This window comes from Rhodamnia argentea, chromosome 4 (genome assembly GCF_020921035.1).
Source record: "Rhodamnia argentea isolate NSW1041297 chromosome 4, ASM2092103v1, whole genome shotgun sequence".
Lineage (NCBI taxonomy): Eukaryota > Viridiplantae > Streptophyta > Magnoliopsida > Myrtales > Myrtaceae > Rhodamnia > Rhodamnia argentea.
The window spans coordinates 6,883,866-6,907,571 of NC_063153.1; the positions used below are offsets into that span (position 1 = coordinate 6,883,866).

General features: G+C 37.6%; 1 long non-coding RNA gene across 1 annotated transcript; it reads left to right on the forward strand.

Moving 5' to 3' along the window:
- Positions 1 to 313: 313 nt before the first annotated feature.
- Positions 314 to 16,213, forward strand: LOC125314905. The gene is made up of 3 exons (XR_007198251.1): positions 314 to 588; positions 13,656 to 13,660; positions 16,202 to 16,213. It is a non-coding gene; the product is annotated as an uncharacterized LOC125314905 (long non-coding RNA).
- Positions 16,214 to 23,706: the final 7,493 nt, after the last annotated feature.

Sequence of the window (23,706 nt, forward strand, 5' to 3'; positions counted from 1 at the left end):
AATGTCACTGAAGTTGCATTAAAATCTTATGGGGCTAAATCATTGATGTGTTCTAAAGACTAGGAGCTCAAAAGTTAAAAAGATCTAAATTTAGGGGTAAATTACCTTTTGAATTGTCAACAAATCTTTCACCCTTATCAAATGGTATTCTATTCTATGGACTCTCCGTATTTCTTCCAAACAATCTATTAATCCATATGCGGTGTGACAAATGCACAAATTTGATTTCAATTATACAGCCTTACATTTTTCTTGTTTGGTGTTCCACTTTACGTCTTCGTGGTTGAAATTTATCAGTAGGTCATTTGTTTTGCTAGATTGAATCCAAGAGCCTTCGATGTCAAACTTAGACGGTGTATTAGCATAAACTCTCATAATGGTTTTGGAAGCTGAGGATTGTGATTTTTGTTGCAGTGTACGACGGCGCCAACAACGATAAAACTAGATGGGTATCTCTATGGGGCATGAAGTTTGCATATCCACAAGTCCAGCTTGATGTGCATTCAGATAGTTGATCTCATGGAGCATATAATCATTCAAAAGGGATCGAAGCGGTCCTCTACAGAAGAAATTCATTGTCCGTGAGCTGTGCTAGATGCAAGTTTGGAATGCTTTGCTACGTCTTTCTTGTGTGTGCATGTTTAGTAATTGTCCAGAATTAAGAAGTCCAGTTACAGGAGGACATATGTATGAGGTGTGTGGCAGTGAGTACGTTTGATGGCATTTTCTAAGTGGGGTTAAACATTGTTTCGCCTTTAGGTCAAATGTAAAAGCAGGGATAATTTACACCAGTAAATTCGTTAAAGTATATTTCTGGTGATGGGAGATGTTATGGATATTCAGTTGAATGTATGATATAAATAAATATTTGAATGCTTCAATTGATGATATATTTGTTGACATGACATGTTTACGTGATCAAATAGCGACAACTTTAAGAAATAAGAAGTTTGCAATATTCAAGGATAACGTATTTCTTTTCTTGAGACATATGCGACCGTGTTTATTATAGTGCAATTGCTCTGTTTTTAGTTGAGATATCTACTTTGATGCGATTTTTTAATTATAAATTTGTCCACATGTAACAATTATTATTTTTTTAATTTTAAACAAATTGCATTTAAAAACTAAACTTGATCACATCGAAAGACCGTCCGAATTTATGTTTACCAAATGGCATTTTTCCAATGTTGCCTTCCAAGGTATTTTTCAATTAGAGTTTGCCAAATAGTCTTTGCATTTCACCAAAACCCTTTAGCCTAAAAGCCTTTGCATTTTTCCAAAGACTTTCTCCAAAAGCTGAACTAAACGCACCATTAATCCATTTTCGCAGCAACTTTGAACCCTTTTGTGCCATTGTTTGGCATTGGTCCAATTCAAATTGGATAGCAACGGCAAGAGTCCTAAAACTCGTGCAAGTTCCGCATTTCAGAAACCTTTTTTTTGTGCAGTGCGGTTTAATTTTAAAACTTGTCCAGGTTGGCACTATAGTCCTCCCCGTTAGATTTTTTTGGTTTTTTTGCGGATGAAAAATGTATGTGGCATTTTCTTATTAAGCTGCGACAATGGATATTGTTTGTTTAGATATCCCCTTCTAATCAAAAGCAAGGAGCACTTTTCGAAATAATGGATTCAACAAAAGTAGCAAACTTGAGAAACGATGGAATGCGATAAAAAAATGAAATAAAAAAAGAAAAGAAATATAAAAAAAAAGTACGTAGGATCACATACATAACAAAAAAAAAAAAATCACGTGAGATTTTCCATCCATGAATAAAAAAAAGGACCTAACATAAGTCCTAATGTGCATCACGTGTGCAAGCCTTAAAATTCAAATGCATGAAAAACATGTTTTAGGACTAAATTGTCGCACCGACACGAGTTTTAGGACTTTCATAAAGTCTTTAGCCCGTTGGTGCTCTGTACTTGGAACAGCTAAGCTTGTTCTGACCTCTTTTTTTTTTTTTTTTCCTTTTTTTTTTTTTTTTTGGGCACTGGGCGAGTGACTATTCTGAGTTTGATCACGAACACGCATTCTGTTTGGCACCTTGAAAACATTAAAAGAGCTAGAACCATGAGTATATCTTGACTTACACCCATATTTATTTCTACCACTAGAATACCTAGTTTTTCTGTTGTCTTAAAAAGGAAAATTATCAAAAAAAATATAATTATATTATATTTGTGTCAATTCACTCCTAAATATTTCAATTATGTCAATTTAATCTTAAACATTTTTATATTTATGCCAATTGAGTCCATTAAGCCAATTTTGGCTGAAAAATGATAACGTAGACGCAACCGTCCCACGTGGCACGATCGACGCCAACGTAATTTTTTTTTTAAAAAAAAATTTGGACTTTTTTTTTTATTGTTAAGGATCGATAGGGTGCCGCTAGCCGTCGGTCACTGACCAAGGGCCTGCGAGTCATCGCCGGATGCTGGCGTGGGAAATGAGAGAAAGGAGAAGAAGACGGGCCCTTTATGTACACAAGAAGCTTGTCTTGCGTCTGAAATTGAGGATGGAGTAGGTTACTTTTACCTTGTTCTTCTGCAACATGGTAACTTAGCTTCAAGTAAGTTGTGATTGTTTTCAAGAGGCAAGTTTTTCACTCTCACATGCTTTGTGAATTGGGGCTTGCGGTCTTGTAACTCCTAGGGAAAAAGGATATCTGTCTTCGAATATTCTCGGTGTAGTTAGACCTTTTTGTTCTCTTCATCCTGTAACATTTCCTCTTTCAAAATTGAAAGAGGTCTCTCGAGAAGCCCCTTTTTAAAATTTGTTTTGAGTTTAGTAGTGTTACTGAAGTCGCAAGTGCTTTAGCTATTTGAATTGGCGTAAGAACATTCATGGTGCCCATATTATCGCCACTACTCCATTTCGATCTTGCGACATAATTGATTCGTAAGTTAATATCTGGTCACGGTTTTCATGACAAATCTCATATTTCCGTCCAAATGCCGCCAGAAAATGCGGATTAAACCTTATATAAATGCTGCGCTGATGTGACAAATCGAGGGAAAATTACATACATGGTCCCTATATCATTGCCTATATCTATGTTTAATCCTCGTACATTTATTTTGTGATAGATTTGGTCAGTAACCTGATTTTCGATCTCGATTTCAGATATTTCTGCCTGAATGTCGGAGATCAACATATTGCGTTGATTTAGATCAAACGATGGAGAATTGATGGGAAACGTTCTTTCTCTCATAAAGCCAAAGACCTTCCAAAACACAATACAACTATTTTTTTTTTGTCATAAACACAATACAACTATTGAGAAGTGGAAATTATCAATAGAAACAGGCGGGATCCAGGCTGGGATGATGGCGCCCATTGCTAACTAGTTCCGAAAAGATTGGCTCATGCTAAAGGAGCAACATCACTTAGGCTCCTTTTGTTTCACGAAAATTAAATAATTAAAAAAATATATTTTCCTAAAAATAATTATTTATGCTGCTTGATTTAACTAGTCAATAGAAAATGTCTTCATTATCGATAACAATATTTTTCTAAACATTTTTGCAGAAGATGAACTTTTTTTTTCTTCATTCAGCTTTTTCTAACGATAAAAACGATCATTTTTAGAAAAAAATTTCTCCAAAACCTTCATTTTTCATGAAACAAATGGAGCCTTAATTATAGGTTTGCTAATTCATGTAAACGCGCAAAAATTATCGCCTCAAGATGTATGGTTTGAACAGTTCCATTGGGCCAAATTCCCCAAAAACGACACTCCGAGTGGTGACCACTTTGAGAGAATCGTGACTGAATCGACCCTTAACGGGTAAAGTACAAGAAGAGGGCGCGCAAAAATGACCGAATCCAACGTCAAGGATAGAAAAAAAAGAAAAAGAAAAAAAGAATACCAATCCAACTAATTATTATGTTTGACTATAAAATCATATAACTTAATTGTAAGTTGGTATGTTTCATGATAAATTCAAGGGTTAATACCAAAATCTTAAACTAGTACACCCGTAACTGATTTATCGTCAACTAATTTTTTTACCACCAAAAACCTCATATTGATATCCTGTGACAAATTTATCATCCGTTAGTTTCCGTTTAATGGATGTACTAGTTTTAGGTTTTTCAATGTATTAATGTAGTTTAACGAAAATTAACAGAGGATAAATTTGTCGTAGGTGTACTAATTTGAGATTTTTTTATGTAAAAAAATTAATTTGAGGTAAATTCGTCACACATGTATCAGTTTGGAGTAAATTTGTCATAGGCATACTAATTTGAGGTTTTTCATGGTATTAATCCTAAATATAAAGTAGGGAGTAATGACATTGTTACATGAGAATGTAAAAAAGTTTGTATACCCTATTTCGAAAGGAAAATTGTTTGATCCAAAACTAAAACTCGGAGAGCAATTAATATCTCGCGTCGTTTTGGTAATGATGTTGACCATTCGAGCATCTTGGAGCAGACCAATCCCATCTTGGAGAGCCCCAAAACTAAAATTGCCATGAGCTCACGCTAACACACGCACAGAGATAAACTTTATTTCTCATTTCTTATCCCGATCGTGGAAAGAAACAAGTAGGAGCTCGAATGAAAATACACAACACTTCAAGAAAGACCAAACAAGATTGACCTGTACATTGGATTATTCTCTGTCTCTTTATTCGTGCTCTTCGCTAGGACTGCCTCCTGATCAATCCTTCTTCCTCCAGAACGATGTCGCGGTCACAAACTTGCACGGAACGTCGACATTTCGATTGAAGGGAGAGAGAGAGAAAGAGAGAGGGCAAGTTTTGCGAGAATTACAGGAACCCTCGCGGGTTCTTCTTCTATCTCCTTCATTAGACTCCATAGGAGGAGGAGACAGTGGCGAGGAGGGTGACTTTGAGCTCCAAAAGTTGGATGTAAGCGGCGATTGTGTGGAACAAGTTGTGGGGGTGGGTTTGATGGCAGCCTGGGACTATGGAGAGGAGCTGGTGAAGCTTCCTTCTTGTGGACAGCATGCTCTTCACTCTTATCTTCCTCCCTCTCACTTGTCTCCATGGGGAAGAAGATGATGTGGAAGAAGACTTCGATCTCATTGTTGAGAGAGAGAGAGAGAGAGAGAGAGAGAGAGAGAGAGAGAGAGAGAGAGAGAGATTTTCAATCTTTGTGAGGGCAACAAGAGAGGCTTGAGCTCCCCTTTTATAGGAAGATGGAATAGCTTTTATATTTTTTTTATGGATTTTTCTTTTGTTTTGAGGAGAATAGTTTCCACCAACTGTACTAGATGCAAGATACTATTTTACTCTTTTTAAATAATGCCAAGTACCAAAAAAAAAAAAAACCTCATTTTTTCTACTCGAAATTCAAAATTTCCAAAAAATTGCACCTATTCCATGGGATAATTTTAGCCGTAACTTCTAGTGTCCCGAAAAAGAGAAGGCACGTACAAGTGAAATGGGTGTGGTTCAAGTTAACAAAACAGTGATATGTTATGGGTAAGATCATCGACGAGCTACTAAAAATATTTAACTCACCGGATATTGCTTCAATTGAAAGAAAAATTGTTCATTATTTTATCGACAATTATGAACAACCCAAAAAAACACATGCCAAAATTGTCTTACGAGCATAACGTGTGTGCCTTGTCGTGGGATCTTTAAAGTGTGAGCCAAAATTATTTTCTTTTTTATTCTTTTTCGGTATTTAGCCCTCTTTGTAATACCTACTCAATACCTAAAGAAAGTCATTAGGGTTGAACAAGATTAGACAACCAAAATAATTATTATATAAAACAATATGATTCACGTGCTACTACGAGGTAAAAGAGAAATTGGAGCCGTACTTTCGCTATAAACTAAGGTTAAATTTTCACTGAAGCGAAAGACTGCAAATTACAAAACGTTGACGATTTGATACATGTGACGGCTAAACAAAGAAGATAGAATGTGGTCCTGAAATAGTTTTTTTTATTAAAGAAATAAGAATGGGAAAATGAATATCCAAAGAAAGAAAAGGATAGAAAGAAGGATCGATGCTTAGGGAATCATCCACATGTGGAAGTGGGACTGACCACCAATTGGGTAGTCTTATAGCCAATTATTGCACGACCTTGCCACTTGAATTTGTTTTTGTCTTTATTCTTTTGTTCCCCACTTATTGCGGCCGGATTAGAGAGGAAGTGGAGAAGGTATTGAATAATTTAGCTTAGTGATGCTGCGACAATGGACGGAACCAGTTACAAATCGTATTAATTTAACTTAACCCCACTTATCTGTGTTGGAACTAAACCTAAAGGTTAGGACAAAATTTGGAACTAAACTTAAAGTTTGGGGCTATGTACAATGTGTTGAGTCGTGCTTGCTATGTCAGGATTTTACTCTTTTCCATCGCACAATGTGGATCGGTTTAAGTTTATCTAATGATATTGAGTTGATTTTGTCTTCGCATTCTTTTGAGCTGTGCCTGTTGGGGTGCTAGGATTGGTTGAAAGTTCTCGATTGGATTATTATTCGTGGTTTTGGAACCTAATACCCAAAAAAAAAAAAAAAATTCAAACTTTAGCTTCTATCCCAATTATATCCAAAACTTTTGTTTGATTTATAAAAAACCCTAAACTTCAACCTCTGTCCCAATTATGTCCAAAAACTTTTTTTATCTCATAAAAAAATCTCCTATTTTTACTTTTGTCCCAACTCTACTGGCTTGATACTTAAAATACCCTCAACTTTAACATTTGTTCCAATTATATCAAATAAAATTATTTTAGAAAGACCCCCAACTTTTACTTTTATCCCAATTTTATCATCGTCGACTTTCTGATCATAATCACCATCAATTAATTCTGCGTGGCTCGAATTTTCTCGACAAACTTACTAATGAATCTTCGAAATTAAAAAACAGCAAGTTTCAAAGACAACGAGATTTGAAATCATTCGTCCAAATAAACAGATCTCTACGTCTAGCAATTCTTTAGGCTATTGAGTACCGGAGAGAATTCGAAATGCACCATCTTAAGTGGCTTTGTATCATCCGGCAATATGTAGGGAAAGCAGACAATAGAAGAGAAGTTGCTAATTTTTGTTATGTTAGCTTTGCTGAGGTGTAATTTATTAACGATGTGAAAAAGGCACATATGATTAACTAACAATGATTATAAACGGAAGGATGACAGTGGTAGAATTGGATTAAAAGTAAAAGTTGGGATTTTTTTGTGAGAAATAATTGAATATAATTGGAATAAATGCTAAAAGTTATGGATTTTTTTGGGTATTAGGCAAATAGAATTAGGACAAAAGATAAAATTGAGTTTTTTTTTTTTTGGTATTATTCCGGTTAAAATTGGGACAAAAGTAAAAGTTGTGAGTTTTTTATGTGGTAAAAAGATTTTTAAATATAATTGAGATAGATGCTAAAATTTAGAGTTTTTTTGGAGATTGGGCTGTGGTTTTAACCGTATAAAAAGGTCTTGTCAGGAAAGTGATGGAGATGCAAAAGTCTTGCGTTACCCTGTGCAATCTGGTGTGCTGAGTTGTGTGTCTGCAAATATTTTGTAAACAATATCAACTGTTTCTGCTGTCTGGCGTGGCTACTCAAGTTTTCAAGAGAAGAAATTGGCAGGACGTTCAAATTGTTTAGACATATTCGACATCAGTCACGAAAATTCGAAGCCTGCGTTTTCGAATTTTACAATGTGATTTTAGTAACGCTGATGATAAAAAAGAAGAAACTAATACGGTAATTTAGTATTTTAATAATAGGATGTGTTTGTTTCAGAGAAAGTATTTTCCCCGAATTAGTTTTCTAGACTTTCATCCGTTTGGTTCACCGAAAAATAATTCAGTCTATGGAAAACACTTTCCGGACAATGAAAATTTTATGTACAAAAATCAAGAAAATGAATTCCTCAATTTGAAGATGTGAAAACACTTTTCGAAATTGCAACTCTTTAATATTTTGATGTTTCAATATTATGTTTTAATATTTTAATAGTCTTTTCTTCTTCTTTTTCTTCTTTTTTTCCTCTCTCACTACGATTGCCCGGTTGCGGCCATCGGCAAGCCTCGAGGCCGTCGGCCGAGCTCGCCAATCCCGATGAGCCTCCAGGCCATTGGCTAAGCTCACTAGTCTCGGCGAGCCTCGAGGCCATCAATCTCCGGCGGCCTTGAGGTTGTCGGCCTCAACGAGCCTCGAGCTTGGATCCGGTAAGCCTCAAGCTTGCCTTCCGCCGGCGAGATCGAGCACTCCCATAGTCGCCGACATCGCAGAAGGAAGAAGAAGAAGAAGAAGAAGATAAAAATGTAAAATATAATTAGAAAATTCGATTTTTTTTTACCGAAGATAAAATCATGAAAGCGAAATCATTTTCCAAAGGAAAACCAAACACCAGAAAACGTTTTCTATCACATATCACCAAACAAAGGAAAGCAAACAATTTTTCGAAAAAAATAATTTTCCAGAATCATTTTCCATAAAATGAATTTCAGGAAAATGTTTTTAGTGAAACAACTCAAATAGGTCTTTCACCAACACTAGGAACAAGAACTCGAAAAGAGAAAATGGGAGATCTAAAAAAACAGCTACAAGATGCTCTGCATCATCTAAAACACAGCTTCGTTTCAATCAACCCCTACTCAAAGGATGCCATGAATGTGAGAATGCTTTCTCAAAGCACCAACGTCGATAAAGGTTTTTCCCCATCTGTCTCTGGCTCGGACAACTTTGCTCCTTTTTCTTCTCTTTCAAGGCCTTCAATGCGTTCTCTACTTGTGAGATTGACAGAAACTTGAGCCCACGCTAAAAAGTTCTTTCCGGTTTGTTTGTTTGTTTGTTTTTTCTAGCTCAAGTAATGGTAATACTGAAAGGACTTCGGAATAAGGAGGTCCACTTAAGATGCACCAATGAAAACCATCTGTGCTAACGCTAAGTTGAAAATTTGTGAGCTTCTTACTCCCATCCTTCAGTAAACCATACAAAGTAAAAAAGGCATATTCTTCTGCACAATTAGGCCTAATTTCAAAAAAAAAAAAAACCCAAGTTTTAGGTTGAGACCCAAATCTTCCCCAAACTTTTTTAGGTGCCATAAAAAATACCAACTTCCAATGAGTTCCCACATCTGCCCACGGTTAGGTTTTCATCCATTTTACACCGTTAAAGTACATGATTCCCCCTGTGTAAAGAGCCGAGAGGCTAACACAATGACGGGTTAACGCGCGAAGGATAGAGAAGCTCGCTGGCTTCGGATTCGTGTCGTCGAGAGAAAATCTGATATAGAGGGAGCAACCGAGCGTTTTGTCTCTCTTTCAGCACGACTGCATAAGTGAAGAAGCAGACCCTGGTTGCTTCTAACTTCTCCCATTCTTTAGAGAAAGGATGTGGACATTTTTGATGAGTTTTTCCTAATCAGCTTTTGACGTGGGCTTAGCGATGACATGGAATTGCCACGTTAGAAGACTTAATGGAGATGTGGATTTAGTGATGACGTGGAATTGCCACGTCAGAACACTTAACGGGAATTTTTGGATGAAGGGTCAATGGAGACAGATTTGGAACTAAAGTAAAAGTTGAAGATTTTTCTTTTAAACAAAAAAAGAAGTTTAGGATAGGGACTAAACCGAAATTTTGGGGTTTTTAGGTACTAAGCCTAAAGATTTTGTGTTTTTTAATGGGATCCAATGTAGATTTCGCAAATTTTGAAATTATGTCATTTAAGAGGATCGACTCCCGTCAGAGTCTGATTTTTTTGGGGGTCCTTGAAATCGATCGAAGCGGATTTCAAGAGGATAGGAAAATTGAGTACCTAGTAAAATGGAAAAAATAGAGTGGTCTATAATATTTTTGTTAGGTCTGTTCAAAAGTTCATAAGTGAATACGTTTCAACTTCAGAATAATTGTCCAAAAAGTTATAAATCTATTATCAGGCAGCTAATTCAATCCAAAACCTTTTAATTTTTTCCAATTTAGTCTTAAACATTTTAACAAATTTTCAATGTAATCCATTTGACCAATTTTCATTGAAAATCGCTGACTTGGTTGTTCAGTCAACGCCGACCATCTTACATAGTACGACACGACCGCCGCCGACATAGATAATTTTTATAATTTTTCTAAATTTTTGAATTTTTTTTCTTGTTTCTCTGTCGGTTGCCCGTTACAAGCGAGGGCAGCGATGCCTTTGCACAGATGCGGCGAGGGCCATGCGCCTTTCCCCACATTTATTTTGGAAACATCTAGCAAGGGCATCATGGTCCTTGCCTTTGGCCTGCAATTGACAAAGAAACAAGTAAAAAAAAAGAAAAAAAACAGACAAAAAAATTGAAAACATTTAAAAAGATTTCAAAAATCATACACGTAAATGATTTTCTGCCAAAATTGGCGGGATGGATTGCATTGAAAAATCATCAAAAAACTTAGAACTAAATTGGCACAATTGAAAAATTTAGGATTGAATTGGCTGCCGTCCAATAGGTTTATGAATTTTTTGAGAAATTTTCTTTTCAACTTCCTTTATGATTTTTTTTTTTTTGTAAATAGTATCTACACGTGGTTGTTGCTCTCCCAAGAAGTCATTAAAGCAACATAAAAATATAATCAATGTTAATATGTAGAACGTATTCCCAACAATTCAACGTATTTGTTTATAGAGAAGACATGATACAAATTTGGAGAACTCTCAATCAATTATATAAGTTACAAAAATGGAAAAAATTGAATCAGAAGTTCAGAACTACAGAGTACTAGTTTGTACAGGAGATTCAATAGCACACTATTGACAGCACAATTAATCTTAATACAAAACTACTATAACTTCATCTAGCTATATAACTTCATCTGTAGATGCATTTGTAAGATTGTGAAAATGACACATATGGTCCCTAAACGTTAGCTAGATATGTAAGGTAATCTCTGAACTTTTAATTTATTCATTGTGGTCCCCTATATAAAAAATGTTCAATATTATCTCTGATTTTGAATTGATGGAAGGAAGATAATGAACATTTTCATATAATTTATGGACTAATTCATGGACTACACCGAACATGTACCAAAAGTCCAGGGATTAGATTGAATAAGTTAAAAGTTTAAAGACCACATTGCACATTGTGCTAAAATTTAGAGACCGTTTTGTGTCATTATTCCCATGAGATTCGATCCCTTAGGGTGTCTTAATAATCTAAAGTCACTTCATAATGAACCCAAGTCTATGTTATCTGCTCCCTCGGTCCAATGAGAATGAACCCTCCTACTAAACTTTGACCGTGAGTTAAGTAACAACATATTAACGTGGAAACTCGCAAGCGACCACGAAAACGTACTTTACCTTACGAACTTACACGGTGCGTCGGTCCAACTTTTTGGGCAATAATAATAGGGTTGTGAAATTCTCGTTCCACTGTTCATAGGCTGTGCGGGTCATCGAAAACGACTTTCTTGAGAAAATTGAGAAAACGAGGACCATTTTCATACAGGCACCCACGTGATGTTGGCCTTATCAGCCAGTCAAATTATTCGAATTCTGTCCGAATATAAAAACAACATGACAGCTCCGCCGGAAAATGCATGCACGTATACACAACATGACAAATGAAACCCTAACTGTCCCACGTTCTCTATACTTGACGATCCTCCATTTTCTTGTTTGTTTAGACCATTCTTTCGTTGAGTCCTTTCAAGTATATTTACATTGACTGAGGGTAACTTCTTTGGGGGCTGAGTTCTCATCTGTAGGTTGATGCTTGGGAAAGGAACGTGTATTTGAACAGGTTTCAGTACCAATCCAACCAACCGGATACTGCGGGAAATGTTTAATCAATTATGGTCGAAAGAGATATGAACCTAATGTCGGTTTGGACCTTTAGTGCCCGATCAATTTGGCGAGAATCTGACCCGGTGAAGATAAGGCAGGGAGAGTGCTTCTGTTTGAGAGGACCCATCAAGATGGTGACAAGAAATGAGATAATTGGAGCTGGGACAGGTTTAGCTGCAGCCTAGTCACAGTGTTAATGCTATTGTCTAAACACTTATTGTTGGAAAATATTCCAAAACGGATTTTGATGATAATAAAACTTGGTCCAAGTATTTAATGAGTTCATTTAAGTGTACGAGCTCATGCCTAAATCATACAGAAGTTAGGATCTGACTCTATGAAGTGTATATCTTAGTCTGAAAGCTGCAAAAGGAAGGGTGTATAACCGAAATCTTGATTCCGCAAAACAGTCCGACTAGATCCTCGGATACTTTTCATATATCAATCTGACGCGGTTGGATTTTTTAAATTTCAAAACCATCTCATAGCCGAAAGTATGATATTCCAAGAGAATCTATGCCAAAACTCAGAGACAAAGCACGAACTTTAGTGCATATGGTGACCAATTCCGGCCAAAAATATTATGTCGTTGGCCGAGGCTCAAGCTCAGGCCCATGTGCTAGGCCGCAGTTGCCGCCGTGCCGGCGACCAGGGAGTCAAATGCGGCGATTCAACCCACGAAGCACACAATGCTTCCCGAGAGGCTGCGGCTGGGGCACCCGAAGGACGCTCCAAAGCCGCAGCAGAGTAGAAACCCGGAAAGGAAAGGCAGGAGTGAAATCATGAGAAGCCCCAAGGAGGCATCTTTCGAAGTGAGGGGGACAGAAGAAGAAGGCAGCGATTGTGAGAGGGATGTGGATTGGAGTCCCCACTGAGATTCAGTGATTGGGGATTCCTGTCTTTTTTGGGAAAATCGAATTAGAGTTTCGGATTTTGGGAAAAATGGTTCAATGTTAGATTTAGGCTTTATACATAGGGCAAAACAGGTAGAGGACGTCGTTCAGGGGTATATATACCGACTAGGCACGTCAACATGCCACGTCAGTCGGAGACATTAACAAAATACGGCCACATCGGATTTCGACAATCCAAATTAAAGTTGGCATTTAAGTGATCGTTCCTTTTTTTTTTTTTTTTCCTTTTAAAGGTGGCATGGGCACACATGACAACAATTCTATTGCCCTGCTTTTCTATTTTTCTATTTCGGGGAATAGATTTGAAACAGAAATATATTTGGTAACGCAATTTCATTTTTCTATTTTGGAGAAAAAAATTCTAGCCCGTAAATAGATTTGGAACAGAAATAAGAGGTGAAAATTTTCTACTTTTCTATTTCTAGAACAGAAACAAAAAAAAATTCTCATTGCTCACTTCTTCTATCTCACATGCGGTCTCCCTCTCTCTCGCATCCTTGCCGTCGGTCGCCGTCCGGGTCCCCGACTATCAATTGTCATTCGTATCACCTGCTGTCGATCGTCAGCTGCCCGTCGTTGTCCATTGATGGTCGCCTCTCTAGAGTCCCCGCCACCAAACTCCGATTTTCAGCTATTGTTCACCCTTCACCGTTTGCCAACAGCAGGCCTCCGGTCACCGTGCGCCGGCCAACCACCGGTAGTCCGGTCATCAACTCCCGTTCGCCTTTTGCCATCCATTAGCCACCGGTCACGGCCTAACGACCGGCAATCTTAGAAATTTTATACTGTTATCAAATGAATTTTTCTTTTGAAAATAGAAATATTGTATCATTATCAAAAGTTTGTCTTTGCTCAAAAACTCGTTCGGGGAATAGAAATAGGAAAATCTATTTCTACTTAGAAATAGAGCCCAAGAAGAAAATGATTGTCATTTGTGCCCTAAGTGATCCAATAAAAATTTTTAATAACAAAGTGAGAGTCGAGCAAAACTTTTGGTACTTTTAGTATCCTTGTAAGCCGCTCGGACCAGCAACTTGCAAAGTTTGACTATTACATGTCCACCGCTCATGCGTCAATTATTGATGCACAGGATAGGGACGTACATGCACCACTTAAATGTCGTGAAAGCGCCATGCACGCGTGCACGCGGCATCGACGCTTGAGGTCCACACATCTTCGTTCGCAAAACGTGGGAACGAACCGGCAAAAGTGGCCGAACGAGCGGCTGTTCACTGACGAAGATTGAAGGGATAAAGCATCATTCGTCAACTGTTCAGCTCGAGACAAGCATCGACACAGCAATCGTTCGTGCGATCCTTTCACTGTACAGTGCGGGAAATATCTCATGTAGTGATCTCATGGACTCGAGTGTCCTCGAAGAGGTGATTTCTTGTGTTTCTAAAGTATTTAAAAAGAAACCAGTGCACATTCACTTCCGGCGGGGGGCCACAAGCTTTGCATGTCGTCGCTTCCTTCCATGCCTTATAGGGCACCTGTCACCCCTAACCCTCTCACGTTAGGAAAAATTATATAAAAAAAAAAGTATTAACCCTATTGTATGGTAATTAATTCAATTTTAAACCTTTTAAATATATTAATTTTTATCTTAAATCTTTTCACAACTTGCCAATTTAGTCCTAAACAATTCGATTGTATCAATTTTATTAGAAAACTTTTGTGATTTGCCAATTTAGATCTAAACCTTAGTTCTTCCAGCCAATTTTGACCATCATTGACATGGCGGTCTAGTCAATGCTACCTATCTTATGTTGGATGGCTGGCTAGCAATAACATGGACAATTTTTCCAATTTTTTTATTTTTTTTCTTTTTCTGTTCTTTCTTTTCTTTTTCTTATTTATTCTTTAGTTTTTCCCTTTGCCAGCAATCACCAAGCCTTGTCAATGACCGGAGGAGGACGCCAACCCTAAGCGAGGGATGCTCGGGCAAAGGCTAGTGAGGACCAGCGAGGGTCGCCTTCACTTGAGCGAGGGTCGCCCTCCGTGTGTGTGTGATTTATCTAATATCCATCTTGCCCCGGCTCTCGCCAACCTCGAACAAGGGTTACCCTTGCCAACTAGGTGAGGGTGAGGGTTGCCCTGCCAAGCCAGCCGAGCGAGCAAGGTTGCCTTCACCCTCACCAAGCCACCGAGGGTGACCCTTGCCTAGGAGAAAGCTAACCTTGCCTAATCCAGGGAGGGTGGCCCTCACCAGCCAGGCCCTTGCTTCCCTCGCCCGAGGCTAGCCATCGACGAGGCCTATCATTGGTCGGTTGAGGGAAAGGGGAAAAATAAAAAAGACAAACAAAAATAAAAGATATAAATTTATAAAAATTATCCACGTCGGCGTCATTTGTCATGGCCATGACACTTAGGATGATCGGCGTTAACTAGACTAACACGTTAGTGATTTTTTTTTTTTTTTTGTGGTCAAAATTAGCCAAAAGGACTAAATTGACAAATCATCAAAAGTTTTAAGACAAATTGCCATAATTAAAGAGGCTTGGAACTAAATTGGTAAGTTACCAAAGGTTTAGGATAAAATTGACATAATTAAAAGATTTAAGACTAATTTGGCTACTGTTCAATAGATGTAGGACTTTTTATTTTTGGACAAGTTTCCCTTTCTTGTTACACGTGCATACAATAGACACGAGAACATAGAAATCACAACACGGTTAACGAATCAAGTGTTTAGAAAAAGAAAATTGGTTTTCTCATAAGCTTAACGATACATATCACGGCAATAATCACGATATTTAGATTGCGAGGTCTTTTATTTAGTATTTTACTTAAGGAGTTAACATGATTTGAAAGCCCTTCAAAAGCTGATGTCGAATCATGTTTGTGTCAAATCTTGCTGTGTCTTAACCCTTTTACTTCCTACCTAATTTAGGATACTAAGCTCCAATTTTCACCAAGGGAAAAATCCTCGAACATGCCAAGATTTATATGAATCCGTTACATCATTATTATTTACTCTAGTATATTCCACATGAATTTACATGAAGATTCGGTAAATTTAAGGCATTTGTAATAAAGATAAACAAAAGAGATTGCGAGACAAATGCGGGCGTGGGGGTTGAACGATACTGCCGGTGCCCTCGGCCACCCATACACAAACTTAGGCAAAATTATAAGTTGTATCACGTCGATATCGACCAACCCTGCACGTGCAATATGTCGTACCCAAGATTCTTCTTGGGATTTCGATCAACATAAGTAATTCTGTGAGTTGTGATTAGACGGCACAACCGCACAAATACCGCAATAAACGCAACGTGACAGCAATTTCTGCTCACAAGCAGATAATCTCTCATCCTGAGAGCGCCTCTCGGGCTAAATACACAAGTCCGTTCACGAGGGTCTATCGTCGAGTCAAATCCGTTCTTTTCATACAAAGTTTGCTGCTCGGTTCGATCACACGTCCCTATTGGTGAAAAAAACTCAAACGTCTCATCCCAGCATAGGGATGTGATCCCCCCACGGGTGGCTGTCACTGGACAGGTCTAATGAAGATAGACCACATGTGCATCCACTGTGATATTGACACACACTTTTGTAAGATTCGTGTTCGCTGAAACGTCAATAGCGGTCGACTTTAGACAGCGTCGGCCGACGGATCCGGGTCGAGGAACTTTGGACAACATCACAAGGTTTCCTATGCCGATGCGAGACTGTTACGATCGCGAGAGGAAGAGGAGAACTCGGCTTATGAACTCGATACGATACCAAACTAGTCCTGATTGAAGGCAGAAATTCCAATTTACGAGTGGAAGGGTGGGTTTGCTGGAAAATAATTTGACTGAAAGTATTGTACGTGAAGAAAAAGAAAGGAAAGAAAAGGGTGATAATGATTAGTGTTGCTTCTATTTGGATGTATAAAACCATCTCTAGGCCATTAAAATGGATTGGGGTTTGGTCAATGGATATGTTTGATAAGTTGTGGGCTCTGTTGGACATCTAAACTGGAAAACTTCCAATGGGCTCAAGGGGGAATTTGACAAATTCAATTAGCATCAAAAACATAAAACTGGGCTCTTACGGGCTTTTGAGTTTTTATTACATGGAAGAAGAAAAAAAAGGAAAGAAACATAAAAATTAGGAATAATTGGAAAAATCATCTACATCGATGATCTTCGGCCATAATTGGCCAAGGGGCTGCAATAAAAAATCAGCAAAAAATTTAGGACTAAATTGAAATGGCAAATTGAGAATTGAATTGGTCTCTATACAATAGGTTTGAGGCTTTTTAGACAATTCCCCATCCTCGAAATCCATCACCATTACCAAGCACGGTCACCATCAACACTAGCACCTGAGTCAACACCACCACCACCCCTCTTGCGAGCCTTCTTATCTGGGGCAGCACGGCTTCAACCTAATGTCACACCTCAAATCTGAGGTCGCCAAGTGTATTGAGCAAATATAATTCGATTGTGTATAAACAGATCTATCTATCTTCCTTATATTTTTCTTTCTTATTCTTTGTTTTTTACTTTATTAAAAAAAATATCCATCTATGGACATGGGTTCGTTCGATTTCTTGTGACACAAACAAAAAGGTTTTTTTTTTTTGTTAAAACAATGGATAACACAAGCGAGAAGAGGCAGTCTATCCAAATTGCCTTTTTTTTTTTTCATTTTGTTATCTGAAAATTTTATAATTCTTATTGGATATGTTTATTTTTATTTTTTTTAGATTTAGAATTTCAAAATCAATTCGACGACCTTAGACTTAGGTTCTTTTGTCATCGAGTTTTACATGATTCAATTAGAAAGGGAAATAGAAGGCCTTACTTGATCTTAACTCAATATGCATAAGCATTTCAAGACTAAAATGATGTGGGGTGAGTTTGTGAGAATCTTGAAATGTGCTTGATTTGTGTGAGGGAAAATACCTTTGTGATAGAAATGGTCAACAATAATACATAAAAGAATAGAAATAATACTACGAAATATCCCAAACTAATACACATATGACAAATTTACCCCATACTATTTTTTTACCATAAAAAATCTCAAACTGGTACAACCGTGATAAATTTATCCTAAATTATTCTTTCGACCACTAAAAATTACAAACCGGTATATATGTGACAAATTTACTCACATACTAATTTTTTTTACTGCTAAAAATTACAAACCGGTACACATAATAAATTTACTTTCCATTAGTTTTTGTTAACTCGAGACACGTGACAAATAGAGGGTAAAAATCCTCAAATGTGCACACAAAATAATTGCCACGTGTCATCGAACTCAGCAATTTAACTATAAAATTTAACGGAAACTAACAGAGGGTAAATTTATCACGAGTATACCGGTTTAGGGTAAATTTGTCAAAGGTTATCAGTTTAGAGTTTTTTATGCTCAAAAAATTAATTTGGGGTAAATTTATCACAGGTGTACCAATTTGGGATTTTTCGTGGTATTAACCTAAAAAAATAATCCATTAATGAAGGATAATGAAGTTTTTTGTTTTTTTTTTTTCTGGTTCTATCCTATTTCTTTATTACAAGTCATGTGTGCTGTTTGTTGAGTGAATGTTGTGAAATCCTACTCCCTCACTCAAGCATCCTCACTGCCAGCCCCTGAGAAGGTGAGGAATTGAACTCCCCATCTCTCCCTTCCCAAGTAGAAAGTTGGCCAGTGGAGCAACCCTCAATGGTTAAAGATGATGGAGCTAAGGTTCATCACTAACGAATTGGACAAAGAATCAAAAGACTTGAAGATTCACCATCAGCTTAATGGATAAAGAAACAAAGGAATCACCCACTTGAGACGAATTCTCACATAATGTCAGCTCATATTTGCGTGCTTACAATTGAGAATGCACCTCGTACTTATAGGTGGACTAAAACTAGGAAATGTTAAACGGACCCAGAAATCACCGAGTCAGAAAACCATTATAACTAAGATATCAAATTGGATTAGGAATCTACTCAAATTTGTAAATCAACTTAAATTAGGTAATCTACTCAAATTAGTCCATGTGTTATTTGCTACTATTCCATTTTGGTAATTCGTGCTTTATCCAGTCACAAACTTGATCCGTAAATCAAGTAATCAACATCTAGTCACAGCTTCATGACCAATTTCATATTTCCATCCGAATGCCTACCAAAAATGGCGAGTAAACACCAAAGATAAATTTGACCCAAAAAAAAAAATGAAAGATTAAAATTTGGCGCTGACTTGAAATATCAAGGAGAAATTGCGGAAATGGTCCTCATACCAATTCAGTCTTAAACCTTTTAATTGGACGAATTCGGTTCCAAACCTTTTTTCATTGGTACTGATTGAGTCCATCCGGCCAATTTTGACCTAAAATCGCAGATATAGAAGTTAGCCATCCTACGTGGCATAGCCAACATCGATGTGGACAAATTTTAATAATATTTTTAAATCTTGTAATAATTTTTTGGTTTTTTTGTCATTTTTTCCTTTTTGGCTAGTAAGGGTTTTGTTTTTTGCTTGCAAAGGCCGCCAAACGACCTTCATTGGCCACATGCAAGGGCTGGTGAGGGTCACGGCCCCGAGGGAGGGCTACAATACCCTCACCGACCACTAGGGTGAGGGTGAGATGCCAAGATCGAGGGCGAGAGCTTTGCGGCCCTCGTGCCGATCCAATAAGGGCAAGGACGCCCTCGCTCATGGCTAGCGAGGGTCGCCGGCCCATGCCTATGGCCAATGAGGATCGGCCAATGGCCCTTGCTGGCCCTCAACAAAAAAAAAAGTGCAGAAAAGAATAATATAAAGGAAAAAAGAAAACAAAAAATATTTTAAAAAATTAAAATAATGTTAAAAATGTCCACATCAATGCTGATTGTGCCACGTAGGCCAGCAAGCGTCCTTCTCAGCGATCCAATTAATACTAATGCAAATGATTTAGGATTGAATTGGTTTAATTAAAAGATTTATGATTGAATTGGTACCAATGTAATAGGTTTAGAAATTTTTTTTATACTTTTCTCTCTTCCTTTCTCTCACTTGTCTCCATGACGAAGAAGTAAAAGAAGACTTCGATCTCATTGTTGAGAGAGAGAGAGAGAGAGAGAGAGAGAGAGAGATGAGGGGGTAAGTAAAAAGGCTTAAGCTTCCATTTTACAAGAAGGTGGAATAGCTTTCACGTTCCACTATAGGAAGATGCACGGGAGATTTTTCTCTTTTTTGAATAATGCCAAACACCAAACAAAAGGGGAAACCACATATTTTTCACCCAAAAATCCGAAAGTTCCAAACTTATAATGATAATAAAAACACTATTCGACAGTAGGGGTGTGCATGGTCCGGGCCGGTCCGGTCCCGGCATGGAACCGGGGACCGGACCGTAGTCCCGGTCCCCATATTTTCAAGACCAAGGACTGGACCAGGACCGGCGGTCTCGATCCGGGCTGATTCTCGTCCGGTCTCGGTCCCGGCTCAGAGGGACCGCTAACTATTGAAAATCTAGTCAACTTAATAAATTATGCCATGGTAAAAACATAACGACTCGCTATGACTTTTATGATCGACGAACTTGACCAAAATGTTCAAATTCAATACCAAATCCAGCCATTACATGATAAAAACATCACCAACCGCACTCAAAAAAGCCTGCAAAGAGAAAAGATGACCAAAATGCTCAAATTCAATACCAAAATACTCAAATTCAATACCAAAATACTCGTTGGACCTTCAAACTTGCACCAAATCCAATAATAACATAAGGAAAGAGCTTGGTTTGTTAACCATTCTGCCTTGTGTTATTGAGTAAAGGCATAACAATCAACTCTTCTTGTTTACAAAGAAAAAGAAAAGGCAAGAAAGGATAAAAAGCCAAGTGATGCAGGTCTTCATGGACAAATTCATTTGAAACTACCAGAGCTTTGATATGATCATAGCGGGCCATTATACATGACCAAAATGCTAACCGCAAGCAATTCTTCTTATTCACTTGGCAGCAAACACGAAGAAGCAAGAAAAGCAACAAATGTAGGCTGTCGAACTCGGCTCTCCATGGGAGCTCCTTCCCTCTACAGAGAGAAATCACTTGCAGAAAACAAGGGTTCCAATAAGAACTCGAAAATGCCAAAAGATCCAAAGTTGCCCTATCTTGGGAGATCCCATAAAACTTCCTCTCATCGGACCAAAGCAAGCAGCTCCCATTTTTCTTTTTTCCTGACCTAAGGATCAAGCATGCAGACACAAGGTCACATACACCACACCACACAACACAACATAGTCAGCAATAGAAACATCTGCAACAACACTAAAAATAGAAGCTAAAGCCACTCCCAAAGGTTCACCTGTGTAATGAATATAGAAAATCATCGTCTTGCCAAGTGCAACCGTGAAAAGATACCGTAGCAAAAAAAGAAAATGTGAATACATAAGAGTAGTGAAAATATCTTTATGGGTGATTCCAATGTGGGACAATATTCGCAAAAATAAAAATAAAAGTATACGAGAAGTCTTAATATCTCACCATATATATTCCTTTCATTTCAGCTTGTAGATGATTTCCCAATAAGCTCCAAGTGAGCATCATCCATATCTAACAAAAAGCAAAATATTAAATAAAGCACTCTCTTAGTTATACTAAAGAATAACAATATAAAAATATATATCAATGACTTACCACACTCAAACTTTTCCGCATTCACAAATGCACTCTTCAACATTAATTGGCTTATTAACCACTCGCAACCAATCTTGGGTGCAAATCAAAGCTTCCGCTACTCTAGGAGTCAAAGAACTCCGAAAGTTATCAAGTACACGACCGGATGTGTTAAAAGTCGACTCCGAAGCAACAGTTATTACAGGAATAGCCAAAATATCTCGAGCCATCAAAGAAAGTATTTTGAACTTTAGGCCAGCAGTGCTCCACCACATCAAAAGGTTAAGATTACAACCTTCTTCACGTTCGGCTTTAAGATACTTATCGAGCTCGGATTCGTTTGCTTTGGACAATATTTGGTCCTCTTCATCGGGGTACTCGAACTCCATCTCCTTGTCCCAATCATCGAAACCTAGCTTCTTTTGACTATCCTCATCGGGGCAATAATGAGGATCCTTACTACTAGTACTACTACTAGCAGTAGGAGACACACGTTGAGCACCCAAATTTTTGTTACAAGAACCAAGATAAGATTTCTCATAACAACGAAACAAACGTTTCAAGGCAATTCTCACATTATCGCAACTCTCATCAACTTTCGCACTATCATCATAGATAAGTCTATAAGAATGTCGCACATAATGCATCTTTTTTCTTGGATCCAATATCACCGCAATCAACACCATCATATTTACTTTTTCGAAACTCCCATAATATTCGTCAAATTTTTCCTTCATCTTCGCAGCCATATCTTTCACCCTAGGAATCAAAGCCGTCTCCGCTTGTTTCAGAGATCTATATAAAGAAGCTATCCCAACAAAATAATCATTTGAAGTGATATACAAAGTCCCGGACATCTCTTTAGTGGCATCATAAAACTTCTTCAAAAATATGGAAAGAGCTTTGGCATTTTCCGAATCATCATTTTTAGGATGTTCATTCTCAAGCTCAGTCACATAACAAGGATCCTCTTTTTCCATTCTTTGAAAAACTTTTCTTAGCTTTAAGGCAATGTCCAACATGAGATAAGTGGAGTTCCACCTTGTAGGAACATCGAGACAAACTAAACCCTTATAAGTGATCCTTGCACTCTCAATACAAATTTTGAATATTTCAGCTCTCTTGGGAGAACCCTTCACATAAGTAATTGTGCCTCGAATACGTAAAATAGATTCACATACCTCATTTAAACCATCCCTCACAATCAAATTTAATATATGAGCTGTGCACCTCATGTGTAAATAACCACCATCTAAGATCAACAACTTGTCTTTTGATAATTTCTCTTTCAAAAAACCAATGGCTACATCATTTGAACTAGCATTATCCACAGTGATTGTTGACACTTTTCTCTCTATTCCCCACTCATAGATGCATTTCTCAACCATTCTCCCAATGTCCTTGCCCTTGTGACCAGTGACCACCACAAAACTGATTATCCTTTTGTTTAATTTCCAGTCATCATCAATAAAATGTGCAGTAAGACATAAATAGCTCAAGTTTTGAGAGGGAGTCCATGTATCGGTCGTGAGTGCAACCCTAGACTTCAGCTTATGAAAGTAAGTCTTCAAACTTATTTTTTCATCAAGATACAACTTCATGCAATCTCTAGACACTGTAAACCGTGAGATGTGATTGAAGAGGGGTTGTAACTCACTGATAAAATCGTGGAATCCAACACGCTCAACCAACGAAAAAGGTTGTTCATCCATTATAATCATATGGACAAGCATTTTCCTACATCGTTCCTGGTTAAATTTCCATGTCGATAAGACATTATCACTACCATCACCAGTACTAGTACTAGTAGTATTCCCCATTTTCAGTTGAGTCCTACGTACGGCAAACAATTTTTGTCTCTTATCTATATTCTGAGGGCTCTTACTGCACCTATTCAAGTGCTTCAACATAGTAGAAGTACCGTTAACAACAGTGTATATATACTTGGTATCACAATACTTGCAGAACACTTGAATTCCCTGTTTCTCTTTTTTTCCTTTATGAAAGTGAGTCCATGCTTTTGAAGTTTGTTTACTAGGATTAGGACAATCATGAGATACCTTGTCAGAATCAAACGCCTCTACGAGGTCATCTTCTTCACCTTCATGTTCTAATGAGTCCATGTCCAGAATACTTGGCATATCATTGGATTGTTGCCCTTCCATTGATATGTAAATTGATCACCTGAATCAAGAACAACATAAATTAGATATAAAGTGAAAACTCTACAGCAAAGACAATAAAGCATACAAGGGTTCATTTGATTACAAAATAATTTCATCTCTTACATCTTTAAAAAGGAAATTTGCAAATATAATGGTTATTAATGAAGGGATTAACAAGTAAAGATAGGCCGTCAAATAAAAGAGTTCTCTTCTTTTTCTCAAGAATGTGGATAACAAGAATCGCATGAATGCACTTGAGA